This window comes from Micromys minutus (assembly GCF_963924665.1).
Source record: "Micromys minutus genome assembly, chromosome: 8".
Taxonomy (NCBI): Eukaryota; Metazoa; Chordata; class Mammalia; order Rodentia; family Muridae; genus Micromys; species Micromys minutus.
This window is the reverse complement of record NC_137977.1, coordinates 58,797,200-58,812,437: the sequence shown is the minus strand read 5'-3', so window position 1 is coordinate 58,812,437 and position 15,238 is coordinate 58,797,200. Positions and strand designations below refer to the sequence as shown.

Genomic DNA, 15,238 nt, shown 5'->3' with positions numbered 1-15,238 from the left:
ATACTTATTCCGGGGGTCAAATTTCATTATCACCCCCTTTTGTTACCCAAAACTCAAGGTATAAGCCTGGATCCTCAAACTACTGATGTCCTAAAGGCCACCTTTAGGGCCTTAAATACTTTGAACCCTGATTTAGCCCAAGATTGCTGGCTATGTTTGGCCTTGGGGGCTTCCTGGCCTTTGGCCACCCCTCTTTTGCTTGATAGTCCTGTTATACCCTCTCCTAATAATTGTACATTTACAAAGCCCTTTAAAGCCCTTCCTGTCAATTTTCAAAACCCCACATGCTTACAAAACCCTTCACGTAATGACTCTGGTGAGATACCAATTGGCGCAGCTGCATTCACCACCTGCAGCCAAACATACGACACCACAGCATTCGGCTGCCTGGGAAAGGGTAGAGTCTTCCTTTGTGGAGAAAATAAGGCCTACCCATATCTCCCTCAAAATTGGACGGGCCAATGCACCCCTGCTTGGATTCTCCCTGACATAGAGATACTTTCAGGAGATTCTCCAATACCTATCCCCAGCTTAGATACCTGGTCCCCACGGCATAAAAGAGCCGTACAGTTTATTCCCCTTTTGGTGGGACTGGAAATAACTTCAGCGCTAGCCACTGGATCTGCCGGGGTGGGAGTCTCCTTACATACTTACAACAAGTTGTCACAACAATTAATTAATGATGTCTCAATGGTTTATCAATCAGTTCAGGACCTACAAGACCAAGTAGATAGTTTAACAGAAGTAGTTCTACAGAATCGGCGACACTTGATCTCCTCACCGCAGATATAGGCAGCATCTGCCTGACATTACAGAAGAGATGTTGCTTTTATGCTAATAAGTCAGGCATAGTGAGGGACAGAATCCGAAAACATCAGGAAGAGTTAGAACACAGACACAAAGAATTGTTTAGCAATCCCATGTGGAACCTGTGGAATGGAGCTTTGCCATATCTTCTCCCTTTCTTGGGGCCTGTGGTGGACTTCCTTCTAATAATTTCCTTTGGCCCTTGGATTTTTCAAAGACTAACTCGCTTCCTTAGATCTCAGATTGATGCAGCCCTGTCCAAACCCACGGTCGCAGTCCATTACCACCGCCTCACCACGGCAAATGCAGAAGAATTTACAGGCAGTGGCCCATTAGAAAACAGTGTTGTCCTAGAGGGCGGGCTCCAAAGGCTCAATTTCAGGCAATTGGCGATTTAATTCAGCCCCCATTCACCCCCAGTTGCCTGGCCACAACCTAGCTGCCGTTATACCCCATGATGGGCACCTTCCCCATCTGACCCAGCCAACCTAAGCCATGAGGCTTGGAGGGTGACCGAGTTAGCCAACCACGGGTAAGAGCTGTGGTCACGGGATGATCCCAAGCCAGGGATAATGGCCCTCCTCTCCAGAGAAACAGTTTTTGGTCAGAAGTTTGGTCTCCCCTGAGAGAAGGACCCTGACTCCTTAAATAAAAAGAAAGGGGAAGATGTGGGGAGCCATGGCTAAGAACATAGCCAAACTACAGCCGTCTTGACACAGCAGCCTGTGAGCAGCTGCACCCCCGCCTGTGGGAACCTGACCTTTCACCTGAGCCTTCTGGAAAGCACCACAATGGGCCCTGCCAAGAATAACTGCCAGGTGACAAAACAGGATGTTCCAGAAAAAGCATGAGACCATCAGCGCTAGACCCCAGCACCACCCTCTTCCGTGGTCTGAAGATTTTGTAAAATTCCACTGCATCCTGCCTTCCCCCTGCTTAAGCCTATATAAGCTGTAAGCATTCTATCCTCAATGAAGCCTTGACACCATCCAGACTGACTCTGTGTCATTCTTTATGTGCTTGGCTTCCTTTCTCTCTCACCCCCATGACTTTTAGGGCGAAGGCATCTTTGGGACCCTGAATAACCTGACCTGTTGGACGGGTCAGAGTGGCACTATTAGGAGCTACGGTCTTGTTGGAGTAGGTGTGTCATTATGAGCATGGGCTTTAAGACCCTCATCCTAGCTCTTTGGAAGCCAGCTTGGAACTTTTATTTTTCAAATCCTATTTTTAATAACAGTTCTTAAAAGCTTTAACCTCCCTTGTAGCTCACTAGCCACCAGGGGTAGTAGAAAAGAAAGGTTATTAGGATACAGGGGAAGTAGACCTGTTTAGAAATTGTTCTTTGGACCAAATCCCATCTGCTTTGTCAGGAAACCAGCAGTTCAGTTCACAGGAGTCACTGGCAGCAGCTCAATATACTTGCAAATACTTAATGTATATACTAGCAGACCAGTTCAGTGTGGGGATAGCAGCAGCCTTGGCCCGACCTTGCAGGAACAGCCAGGCCTCAGCTGAATCTTCATGTTAGCAGGAGGGATTAGGACCAGCAGAGACACCAGGAGAAGTTTATTTGCTGTGCCTTGTTGCAACATCCTTTTCAACCCAATCGCCAATTTGTTGTATTTTTTACTTCCACCCAAATAAACCCATTCAATGAAAACACAGCTCAGTACTTAGGAAAACAAACTGCGGTCTATTCTGGGCAGATTTACCACTACACTCTCCATTCCCCTCCTAAGAAATCCCTTTCACTTGCCGTGAACAGTCCTGTTCCCGTTCCGTCCTCTCCTCCTTCCCTCTGACTCCTCCTCTTCCGTTTTACTCCTTGACTCCTCCTCTTCCATTTCCTCTCCTTTTTCCCACCTCCTCTCCCTGTCTAATCATGTACTGCCTTAACATAAATCTACCGTGCCTCTTTCAGCAAAGCACAGATCAGAGAAGACACAAGACCAAGAAATGTTGCAAAGCTAGCTATGTGAGAAAACTCTCCCCATCTACTGAGTCCTGTTAATATTCCCTCCGAACACCACGTGCCCTCCGTGGATCTTGCCTCAGCATGTGTCTTGTCTCGGCACATGAGTAGGTCTGTATCAGCTGACATCACTCTGCCAAGGTCACCAAAGCAGCAAGAAGCTGCAGGAACCTCTTGAGAAGTGTGTGTGTGTGTGTGTGTGTGTGTGTGTGTTTTAATACATTTCTCTCTATAAAGTCACAACAAATGGATCTCAACTAGGCATGTAAGGTGAAGCAATACATGGGAGCCATTAGAGAAGCATCCTTCACCACATGTGTGTCCTTTCAACATGCTTGCTTTAGCAGAACATTGTTCTACCTGTTTCTGCTTCAGCAAAACACTCCTTCATGTGTCTGCCTTAGCAAAACCATCCAACACAACTGACTTTCCAAAGAACCCTTAGGTTTCCACTTCATCCATCTTCTGTTTGCCTTTAGGACAAGATGTAAAACTCTCAGCTCCTCCTGCACCATGCCTGCCTGGACGCTGCCATGCTCCCACCTTGATGATAATGGAGTGAACCTCTGAACCTATAAGCCAGTCCCAATTAAATGTTGTCTTTATAGGAGTTTCCCTGGTCATGGTGTCTGTTCACAACAGTAAAACCCTAAGATAGAAGTTGGTACCAGGAGTGGGATATTGCTGTGATAAGCCTGACTATACTTTTATTTGAAAGAATGTGAATTTGGGGACCTTGGATTTGGAAAGCAGTGGAATCCTTTAAGTGGGTCTTAATGGACTATCCTGGCAGGAATATGGAAGACTTTGTTGTGAGAGTGATTTGAACTGTATCCTGGTAGGAATATGGAAGACTTTGTTGTAAGAGTGATTTGAACTCTGCAGACCTGGCCCAAGAAGTTTCAATGGAGAAGAGTTTCAATTTGTGTCTTAGAGACTGGTTCTGTTGTATTGTGGTGAAGAATGTGGTTGCTTTTTGCCCTTATCTGAAGAGTCTGTTTGAGGCTGAGGTGAAGAGATTTAGATTAATTGCTTTGAAAAGTAGCCTGATACAAATTCTGTTGTGTGGTGACTAAAGTTCTATCTTATGTATTTTAATGACTAGGAGAAAGCTGAGAAAAGAAAAATATAAAATATATGGTTCAAGTATTAAAGGGACACCAGAAAGTAGAATGGAACTGAATCCTATGTTCTAAGAGATAACAGATTAAAGGAGTGGGACTTTGTGGGGAAGATCCTTCCCAGCTAAGTTTAGGTCCAGGCATGGTGGTATATACCTTTAATTCCAGGAAACAGAGCCATACAGATCTCTGGGCTTAAGGTCAATCTACAGAGCAAGTTTCAGGCCAGCCAAGCTTAAGCAGTGAGGTATTTGGAAAACAGAAAGCTGGTAATAGAATAAGGGTCCATGTTCCAGCCCCAGCAAGCAGCAGAACTCAACAGCTTTGGCCATGTATCTCTGGCTTTAGAGTCCAGAATGGAAGGGACTACTGGGACAATTAATGTTAGTTAGCTGGAGCTAAAAAATTAGTGGTGATGAGGAAGAGATCAACTTCACTAAGGTGAAATCTGGGAAGTGTTTTCTGAGAACACAAAGAACCTGTGTTCCAGAGATAGCCAATGTTATACTTTGTGCTGTACTCACACTTGTATACATACTGATATTGTGTATATTTTAATGTTAATATTGGTGTTTAAAGAGGGGTTTCCCTGGACGAGTAGACCATTATATATTCAGGTGATGTCACATGAATCTTTCCTTTATTTGGTCCATAAAAGGCTAGAGCCTGTGGCTGGGCAGTGGAAGGGAAAGGTGGGACTAGAGGCTTAAGAGTTGGGGAGATAGGGAGGGGCAAATAGAAAAAAAAGAAGTACATACAGGAAAAGGAGAGAAAACAGAGGAAGAGGAGGAAAAGCTACAACGAACCTGAACTGTGTAGCTGGGAGAAACTGCAAGTAACAAGGGGTCTTGTAGCTGGGAGATAAGTTAGTACAGTATTAGATCTGTATAATTTAGATATGTAGTTTATAATTATAATATCTAGATTGTGTGCTTTTATATAGGCTTATTAGGGTTGGAAATGTAAACAAATTGGTACCCAGTGTAGAGCATAGAACTGAACTAATCTGACATAAAAGGCCACACCCCATATAAACAACTAGGACTGTGCTCTAAAGCTACAGCAGGGTAGATTTAAACTCCGAGTGGGTCTAAAGGTCCCACATAGAGCTAACTAATGAGCTCCCTCCCCAAGCTCCAAGCAAACCACAGCAACCAGAGGCAATACTCCAGCCCTGAGCTGGGACATAAGACAACGCCAGTGCCACAACACAAGTGGTGTTCCCTGAGCCTAAAGAAGGACCAAGGACCCTAAAACCTGACTTCCTGAGACACAGCCTTCACAGCTAAAGAGCAACAACCAAATAAATGACAACTAACTTTCCAAAGCCTTCACACAGGTGCAACAGACTGATGTGGACATCTCTGTCCTAAGCCAGCCTTCCCGGGCTGACTCCCATATCCCTCTTGTCCAAACGGACACAAGACAGCTAGACCTGCTCTCCGGACTGCTTGCACTGAAGGCTACCTAAGATCAGCAAACACGCTGCTGGCTGCAACCCAAAGACCAGACAACAAATACTACAACTAACTTTAAGACTGGCCATTTTTTTTCCAATTTTCTTGCACTTCCCCCAAATTCTTCACCCCAATTCAACAACAACAAAAATAAATAAATAAACAAATAAAATAAAAATAAAACATCCCAATCATTTAAATTGGGGTATCTGGTTTGGTTATTTTATAAATTATAGGTATGCTGTCATTTTGAAAAATAATTTACAAATAATTATGGTTTAAGACAGAAAAAAAAACCCTAAGGATGTAGTCTCGGGGATTTCTATCTTTCCTTTCCTCTTCTCTATCCTTCTTTCTTAGGCTAAAAAAAGAGAGGAAGTTGAGAAGAAAAGGGGGTTATATTAATATAAAAACTAGACATATGTGTACGACTTACCTAAGTGGTACTGGTTTCGAAAGTATGAAGGGGTCATAGAGAGCAACTGAGGCTCGACACTGTGAGAAGCCATGGAAAGTCATTGGTGAAGGTGCAGCCTCAGTTGCAATTGATGACCCAGGACTGAAGGAGTCATGCAAAGGAGTTGAGGCTTGGCACCATGAAGAGAGCCTATGAGAGGCTACTGGCGAAGCCTAGTTTCAGCAGAAGACTCCAGCATATTGGAGATGCCAGTACCATGGAATGAACACCAAAAACAGCAACAGGAACATGGCAGCATCTAGGCAGATATGGGGCTAGTGGAACTGAGACTTCTACATCTTCCTCCAAAGGCAGGCAGGAGAAGACTGTCCTCGGGCAGCTAGGAGGAGGGTCTCAAAGCCCACCCCCAATGACACTCATCTCTTCCCACAAGTCCACACTTCCTTCTAATAGTGTGACTCCCTGGGCCAAGCATATTCAAAGCACCACAGGTCATTTCACATTCACACATTTCAAACAGACAGATTTTTGAGAGACAAAATTGGAGTTGTAGGGCTGGAGGGATGGCTCAGTGGTTAAGAGCACTGACTACTCTTCCAGAGGTCCCGAGTTCAATTTACAGCAACCACATGGTGACTCACAGCCATTTGTAATGGGATCCAGTGCCCTCTTCTGGTGTGTCTGAAGAGAGCAACAGTGTATTCACATACATTAAATAAATAAATAAATAATTTTTTTTTAAATTAGAGTTGTGGTGAAACTATGACTTTCCCACAACAAAGACAGCTGCCTGATATGTGACCTAGCAGTGAAGCCGTGACACCACCCTCTTTATCCCAATGTCAAGATGGTGGCCAGGCACATGCTGTTTACCCGCTGTGTTCTTTACCACTGCTGGCCAGGGTATATAGTTAACCAGGCATGGCAGGCAATTTAAAATGAGCATGCTGGTAGCTTCCCATCACCACTGCAGTCACTGCTGCTACTGCTGCCGCCACTGCTGCCAGGGCCATGCATGGACATGAGGGAGATGTGGGTGGGGTGGGGCTAGGCAGCACCCAGAGATCAGTGGCTTAGTCTGGGGCAGTCACTAAAGCTGTGTTGTGGTGAAGAAGGGTAAAGGGCTAGAACACAGTTCACCAAATAGGAAGTTCTGGCTAATTTGGATAAGGTCTGCAGCCGACATCCAAGAGGCATCTGGAGATTAATTTTAGACTCAGCACTGCCCATTTCCTAGGCCAGGGAAGTCGCCCTGGAGAGAGTGAGAGAGAGAGAGAGAGAGAGAGAAGGGGAAAGTGTTATGAAAAGATAAAGATGTTCTGTGGAGGTGTGGTGAGGTGTGGGGGGAAGAGGGTGCCTCTAGCTGTCCCATGTTGGGCATCCCTTCCCCCTGAGGGACCAGCCACATGACAGTATGGTATAGAATAGAGTTTATTCAGGGAACGGGGAGGGGAATTAAGAGGGTAGTAGGGGCAGAGAGAGAAAAAGAAGAGTAGAAGAGGCTGGTTATGAGCACATGGGGGTGTGAAGGAATGGAAAAAGTAAGGACAAGGGGTAAGAGCAAGAGAAGCCAGAGTGAGGAGGGGGCAAGCAGCCCCTTTTATAGTGCCAGGTAACTGTGGAGCCGAGCATACCTAGCTGTTACCACGTAACTGTACAGTGGAATTTAGACAGAATCCTAACAGAAAGAGTTTAGTTTCAGTGCCCCCTTGACCCAGGCTCTAAAATCAAACAGGAGGGACAAGAGGTCATCTGAAAGACCCCTGCAGAGGAGATACCCTCAGTCTAGTCTCAAGATAACACAACCCCCCAAGAACTCACGAGAGACTGTCCTTGCTGCAATCACACGAGGTTTATTGAAATCCAGCGCTGGGGTCAAAACTCATATCCCACACAGACAGGGGTAGAGGAGTTCGACCCCGAGTGGCTGAGAGTAGAGGTTTTTAAGGAAGACAAACCACAACGGTGGGGGGGGGGGGTATGTCATGGGAGAATACCAAAAATACCAGTGAAGAATCCTAAGGGAAACACCTGGTTTCTCAAGATTGTTAATGATGTTGTTATTTAACTCTTATGTTTTTATGGTTGCTCAGTTTCGGGAACAGAGTCACCCTGACCTTAAGACCATAAATATTCAAAACTTTGTGGCTACAGGTCCGGGGGTCATGTTGCTGGGGTCCCCTTTCTTCTTGTTGGGGCAATCCTTGTCGCAGTGGCCTTTTACAGTGAGCACACTGATCCTTGTCGAGAGGCTCCTCCTAGTGCCAGACTTGATTCCTAACTCCCTGGCCCTTCACTACTGTGGCCAAAATCCTACAAATTCCTTTCTTGTCGACTACCCTCCAGTCCTCTCTTTCCTCTGCCTTCTGCTTCTCTCTTTTTCGCTTCTCTTCCTCAGTCTCCTGCTTATGAAACACTTTCTCTGCTTCCTTCACCAAATCTGGCAAGGCATAGTTTTGCAACCCCTCTAGCCATTGTAATGTTTCTTAATATCTGACGCTGAATAAACGTTTCAATAAACACAGACGTCAGTTCAACAGGTCCCTGAAGAACCCCTCTTACCTTAGCCAAATTAGTGGGGCGCCTAGCTGCCCCTCTGAGACCTGCCACGAGAGCCCGGTGATAGACTGTTGGCCGCTCCTTACCTGCTGCCATATTGAAGTCCCAATCAGGTCAGTTAAAGGGGGAACACATCAAAGACTCCACCGTTTCAGGCTGGCGGGTTTTTGGAAAAGGAAGGGTGATTAGTTTTCCAGTTATAAAGGTCTGCAGAGAAAAATGACCAATACTGAAGGGACTGAAGAGGCTGAAAGTTGGGTGGGTCTACTGGGGGGCCCAATGGCACATAGTGGCAGTGCCACAGTCAGGTCAGGTACCCCCGGACTCTGCGCTCTTTGTCTTCTGGTCCCCGCGGCTGGTCTGCCCCTGGCGTGGTGGAGGGCTTGGCCATTCTGGAGGCTCCTCAATCTTGGGATAGCTTTTAGGAGGAGTCAAAGGCTGGTGGTTCTTGGGCAAACTCTCAGGCTTCGGAGCTTCAGGTTTCGGTTTATACTCCGACTCAGAGAACCAGGGCTCGTGAGCCTGGCTTCCGTTTGCGCACCCAGGGCTGGACCCAAGGTGGGGATTCTGAACTAAATCTTGCCAGACAGTAATGCAAGTCAAAAGTGTTCTCTGGACGCCAAACGCCAGCCACTCCAAGGAGCAAAAAGTCTGCCGTAGTCCTTTTTAAATCTTAACTGACAAATTGTGTGCTCTATCGTTAACTTTGGTCAAACTCAGAGCAGTCATCACAATCACGGTCTGTCTCACTGTCCGTCACAAGTAACACAAAACAGAAACCTAAGACACACAGACAAAGATTAACAGATGCCTGTCTCCACCTAGACAGACAAAACCACTCCAGAAGTACAGATGGCCAGGAGGGTGTACAGCTTCTCCAATCCAGGAGAACCACTGTACCCTCACCGGCACCCAGACAGGAATCATCCAGGCGTCCCTGGGGTTCCTTAAGACCTCTTGGGACATCTCCCAAGCCCCTGGCGCGTCTACCAATACTCACACTCCCAGCCTCTACCCGAGACGCAAACGACTGCAAAACCAGAACCAGAACTTGCGAGCAACTGCAGAACCAAAAGTACAGAACCAGAATTTAGCCCGCACAGAATTACAAAGACACAGACAATTCAAAGACACAGACAATATCTCACCTTCATGTGGGTCTTTGGAGATGAGGGTGGTTGTAAATCCCGGACGGGCCCCCAAATGAAAGACCCCCGCAAAGGGGAGACCCTCAGTCTAGTCTCAAGATAACATGACCCCCCAAGAACTCACGAGAGACAGTCCTTGCTGCAATCACACGAGGTATATTGAAATCCAGCACTGGGGTCGAAACTCATACTCCACGCAGGGGTAGAGGAATTTCACCCCGAGTGACTGGGAGATGGGGGTTTTAAAGGAAACAAACCACAACTCAGGGGAGAGGAAGTACATAATTGGAGAATACCAAAAATACCAGTGAAGAATTATAAGGGAAACACCTGGTTTCTCAAGATTGTTTATAATGTGTTATTTAACTTTTATGTTTTTATGGTCAGTCAGTTTCGGAAACAGAGTCACCCTGACCTTAAGACCATAAATTCTTTATGGTCAGCCAGTTCCTGATACAGAGTCACTGAACCTGCTATCCTACATTTTTGGCTCTACTCTACCTGCTAGGGGTCTTCTACTTTACCTGTTAGGGGGTCAGGATTTATCCTGGTCTTTCAATCAACCATGGAGTGGGGAAAACATTGACCCTGGGGGAGTCACAGTCACATCTCCAGCCATTCTCAACCTTCCTGATGCTAGGACTCTTTAATACAGCTACTCGTGTTTTGATGACCTCCAACCATACGGTTATTTTTGTTGCTACTTCATAACTGTAAGTTTGCAACTACTATAAATTGTAATGTAAATATTTTGGGAGGAAGACTTTTACCAGAGGAGTTGCAACCCACAGGTTTAGGCTAGGGAGACTGGGGAGGGAAAATGGGAAGCCTAGCTCTTGTAGGATTTTTGAGGGGTTCCACTTGAGTTTTAATAATAATAACATGGGGAAATCTATATATCTTAAAAGGCTGCTGGCCTATTTGCAGCAGGGGTGGGGGTGGGGGTGGGGGGGGTCAGCTCTCCCATCTGACCTAACCTGACCCTGCCACTGTATCTCTCCACGTGACCCTCACCGTTCAAACTCTGAGCTCTTTGGTTCCTACTCTCGTCTTCTCTGTGCAGTTGTTCTGCCCCAGCTCCACGGGACAGCTCTTTCTTATGCAAAAAACCACATTCCTTACTCATTCAGTGTAAACCATTCAGCAGCAGGACAACTGAATATCCCACCCACTTGCCTTTTGGCTTTAAGGTCTTTAGGACCTCTCTTAAGGCAGTTTGCCTTTCTTTGGAAGCAGAAGAGGGAATGGCAAACATTTGCAAATCCTGTTTGCATATCCTGTTTTAGCAATTAACAACTAAGAACACCCGGACACATTTTTTTCATAGCCAGTTGATACAATGTATGTGGTTCAGACAGTCTTTGAATGAGGCAGCCAATTCTCCATGACTCAATGGGGTTTGCTCAATGGGATAGCATCTTTTGCTGGATGGTAAATTCTATGCTAGGATCAGCACATGTGATTCTAGGCCATAACAGTTAAAGTGAAGGAATTACATTTTTCCTGCCATACAAGTTTCAGAAGGGCTTTCTTGTTTTAAGGGGAATGTCTTTATGCCCATCCTAGGAGGACTCTTTCACAACCCCAAAAACTGCAGTGGTATTCATTGGCCTTTCTATGTTATCATCTAAGAATAGCTGAAAAAAGACCCCAGACTCAAATAGCATCCAAAGATAACGAGCAATATTATTCAGAAACTACCATGAGGGGTGTATTGGCTGGTTCTGTGTCAACTTCATACAAGCTGGAGTTATCACAGAGAAAGGAGCCTCAGTTGAGGAAATGCCTCCATGAGATTCAGCTGTAAGGCATTTTCTCACTAGTGATCAAGGGGGAGGGCCCAGCCCATTGTGGGTGGTGCCATCCCTGGGCTGGTAGACCTGGGTTCTATAAGAAAGCAGGCTGAGCAAGTGAGGGGAAGCCAGTAAGTGACATCTCTCCATGGCCTCTGCATCAGTTCCTGCTTCCTGACCTGCTTGAGTTCCAGTCCTGACTTCCTGTGGTGAAGAACAGCAATGTGGAGGTGTAAGCTGAATAAACCCTTTCCTCCCCAACTTGCTTCTTGGTCATAATGTTTTGTGCAGGAATAGAAACCTTGACTAAGACAACTTGGTACCAGCATAGTGGGATATTCCTGTGACAATCTGACCATGTTTTGGAGAGGACTGTGGAAGGACTTTGGAACTTCAAGCCATTGGGATTAAGAGCTCTGCGGGATGTTCTGTAGGTGCTTGGAGGATAATGATAAGAACAGTGCAAATGACCGAGACCTGGCTGGTGAAATTTCAGAGGGAAGATTAAAGACTTTTATCAGGGCTGTTGCTATCTTGATTGTGAAGATTCTGTGGTTTTGGTTAGCTGGGGCTGAAGAATTAGCTTGAAAGACCCCCTCCTGCTTTAGCTGCAATAACGCCATTTCGTGCTAGGCCCAGAGCAGGCAAGGATAAAAAATACTGAAACAAAAGTGAGCCAGAGGACAGCCCAGTCTCTGTCAGAACAAAAATATCTGCAGTTGACCACCTGGACCAAGGCAAGGACATCCCGCCACACATGTTAAAGCAAGGACGAAAAACAACTCCTTGTCCCAAAGGAGGGGCCAAGGCCGCCCTCCTCTTCTGAGAACTTGGGTCTGTAAGGCTGTGCAGGCTGGGTCGGGGTCCCAGGTGGCCAAGCAAGATACCGGTGGGCGGCCAGCTAGCAATAGACAAAGAACAGAAGACATTCAGACAAGCCCAGCTTTCAGATAAGCTGCAGCCCCCGACTAGAACCAAGAGTTGTGTCCTTGGAGCCATATGTCTGCCATAGTTCCCACACTTAGATAAGCCCAAGGCAACTATTCTCAGGAGCTGCAGCCCCAGCTGGTATCAAAAGCTGTTTCCTTAGAGCCATGTCCTTGGGCTCACTCCCTGGCCACATTTAAACTAACCAATTAAAACCCTGTTGCTATGCTTCTGCTTCTGTACCTTGCTTCTGCCCCCCAAGCCCTATAAAAAGGGGACTGCCCCTTTGTCCGGCGCACAAGTCCTCTGAGAGACTGTGTGCCCACAGGTACCTGTGTAAATAAACCTCTTGCTACTTGCATCCGAAGTGAGTGGTCTCGCTGCTCCTTGGGAGGGGTCTCTTCAGACGGAAGATACCCTCCGGGGGTCTTTCAAGCTGTGATTAACAAGATACCAGGACTACTAAAGCAAAACCTTTGCATTACTGGGACTATTGATGTGGGTCAACTGGAGCTAAGAAATTAGTAGTGGTTAAGAAGAGAACAACATCATTTAGGTGAAATTTTCTGGAAAGTGTTTTCTGAGAACACCAAGAAGCTGTGTTCCAGAGACAGCCAAGGCTGTACCTTGTGCTGTGGCTGGACTTAGTAATGTATAAGAATCACCCAGGTGGTACTGGTTTTGAAGGAATAAAGGGGTCATGAAGAGCAGCTGAGGTTCAGTACTGTTGAAAGAGTTAGAATTTCAAGTTGGCCCCACTTACCCTGCTTTGAGGACAAGTATGCTTCAAGACTAAAACAAAATAACTTGTTTAAAGGAAATGGCACAAACCCAGACCGGCTAGACTCGATAAGGCCTGGGCTGGACTTGCAGTCCTGAGAAAAACTAATATGAAGGTCAGTGTGCCCCAAAACAGAGTGGTCTAGAGTTGAATCATATCCCAAAGCAGACAGAGAATGCCAATTTGAATAAACCAATGAAATTGTTATGTGCTTGTTGCTAACTGCTTATGTAATTTTCCCTATAAATATGTCCCCCTAATTGAGTTCAGGGTCATTACCTCTGTCTCCTGCATGAGATATGTGTCGGCCCTGAGCTCTGTCATTAAACTACCTCGTGCTTTTGCAGCAAGAAGGTCTCTCCCGTTTCATTGGGTAACCCCATGTCCTGAGACTCGAGTGTAGGGTCCCCGAAAGGGGATCCTACACTGTGAGAGACCATGGAAGGCCACTGGTGAAGATGCAGCCTCAGTTGCAATTAATGCCCCAGGATTGAAGGGATCATGCAAAGGAGTTGAGGCTTGGCACCATAAATAGAGCTTAGTTGCAGTGGAAGACAGCAGTGTTTTGGAGATGCCAGTATCATGAAACGATCACCAAGAATGGCAGTGGAAGTGGAGAACAGGCAGCTGGAGCCTAAAAGACAAAGTGTGTACTACAAAGGGCAGAGCTGAAGAAGTGGCCCAAGCCCTTGGAGGAGCCCAGAAGTTTTTGAGTGGATCCTAGACATTAGATGGTTAGTGTTTGATTTTGATTGTGACTGTGCCCTGATATTTTTCCCTCTTGAAGGAAGAAGGTATTTTAGTAGAGCCCACAGTTCAGAGACTTTGAATTGAAAAAAGGCTTTGAATTTTAGAAGAGATTGAATATTTTTTTTCTGGGACTAATCAAATCATGTTGAGTGCCTGTTATGTGCTAAATATTGTTCAGGGTACTTGGAGCACAGCAGAGGATAAAACAAGGAGCTCTACTCTCGTGGAGCGTACAGTCTATCACTGCTGTGACCTCGGGCAAGTCACTGCACTCCTGTGCCCAGTAGACAGAGCTGGGCGTGGTGCAGATGCTGACCAGGACAGGGCCCTGACCCACCACCCTAGACAGCAGAGGGGCTGCAGGCTGAGCTTTAATAATAAGTACCCTGGGGAGAAGGAAGGAGTATGCTGTACGAGATGCTGCTGCTGCTTGGTGGCGGCCTGGTTGGCCAGGTCCTGGGCCTTCTCTGTACCTGCCCGTGCCGTGTCCTTTGCTTTCTCTCTGGCCTCTTTGGCCATCTCAACAAGGGATCTGGAAGGGGCCTCACCTTGTAGCTTGGCCAGGATGTATTCAAAGCCCTTCATTGTCTTGGTCACATTGCTTTTGAACCGGTCAAGACCAAATTCCTGGACAGCTCTAGAGATGCCAAATAAACTACAGGAGACCCAGGCTTCCCGACGGATTTCAGTCCAGCCGCTATTGTCAGAGTTCACACAGTAACACATCGTTCCTCCACCACCATCAGCCGAGCGTGGTTGATGTTCCAGCTGAGGGTGGTCATGGTCTGATTCTGCGGGTCCACGATAAAGTCCTCAGGGATGTACACCGAGTGAACAACGCTGGCAGGAAACAGTCGCTCTGCCCACCGTGGCATCCTGTTGGTCTTGGTCAGGAGTCTTCGGGACAAAAGCTTCTGGTCAGGGGTCACGTCCTGGTGCACTATGTCTTCAGTTAAGACATGTTTGCTATAGGGATTTGGGTACTGTTGCCAGAAAGCAGTGAACACTTGGTCCCAGGAACTTCGGAGCACGCTCTGGCCCAGAAAATACTTCACCATCATCCAGACCCATGCAGCATCAGGGTGAAGAGCCTTGGGGATGGAGGACATGTGGCAAAGCACACGCCTGCCAGGCTCAAAGCTTAACCACTGTGGCACCAAGCCCGGGTCCCTACTGTCGTCATGGGGGCAGGATAGAAATTTTAATATGTAAGACTCTTAAGGTTATTTAGATCTTGTTGATGAATAAGAAAGTCAGGGTTGAGGCTTAATAGTGATGTGTTTGTGTGTCAATTTGACAGGAGGTCAATTGTACTGGCTGGTTTTGTGTCAGCTTGAAGTTATCACAGAGAAAGTAACCTCAGTTGAGGAAATGCCTCAATGACTGAACAACCCCCAAATTGGGGAAGCCCCTCACTCAAGTACCAGGAGAACTCGAACCCAAGAACTCATGGAGAGATAATCTTGCTGCAATAAGGCAAGAGGTTTATTCTAGAGCTCTGG

General features: G+C 46.5%; 1 pseudogene across 1 annotated transcript; it reads right to left on the bottom strand.

Moving 5' to 3' along the window:
• Nucleotides 1-8,646: 8,646 nt before the first annotated feature.
• LOC308423427 (PRELI domain-containing protein 1, mitochondrial-like) lies at nucleotides 8,647-14,794 on the bottom strand (annotated as a pseudogene). Its single transcript has 3 exons — nucleotides 14,122-14,794; nucleotides 9,244-9,398; nucleotides 8,647-8,915 (listed from the first exon to the last, which is right to left on the bottom strand). The product of its transcript is annotated as a PRELI domain-containing protein 1, mitochondrial-like (transcript).
• Between the last annotated feature and the right edge of the window lie 444 nt (nucleotides 14,795-15,238).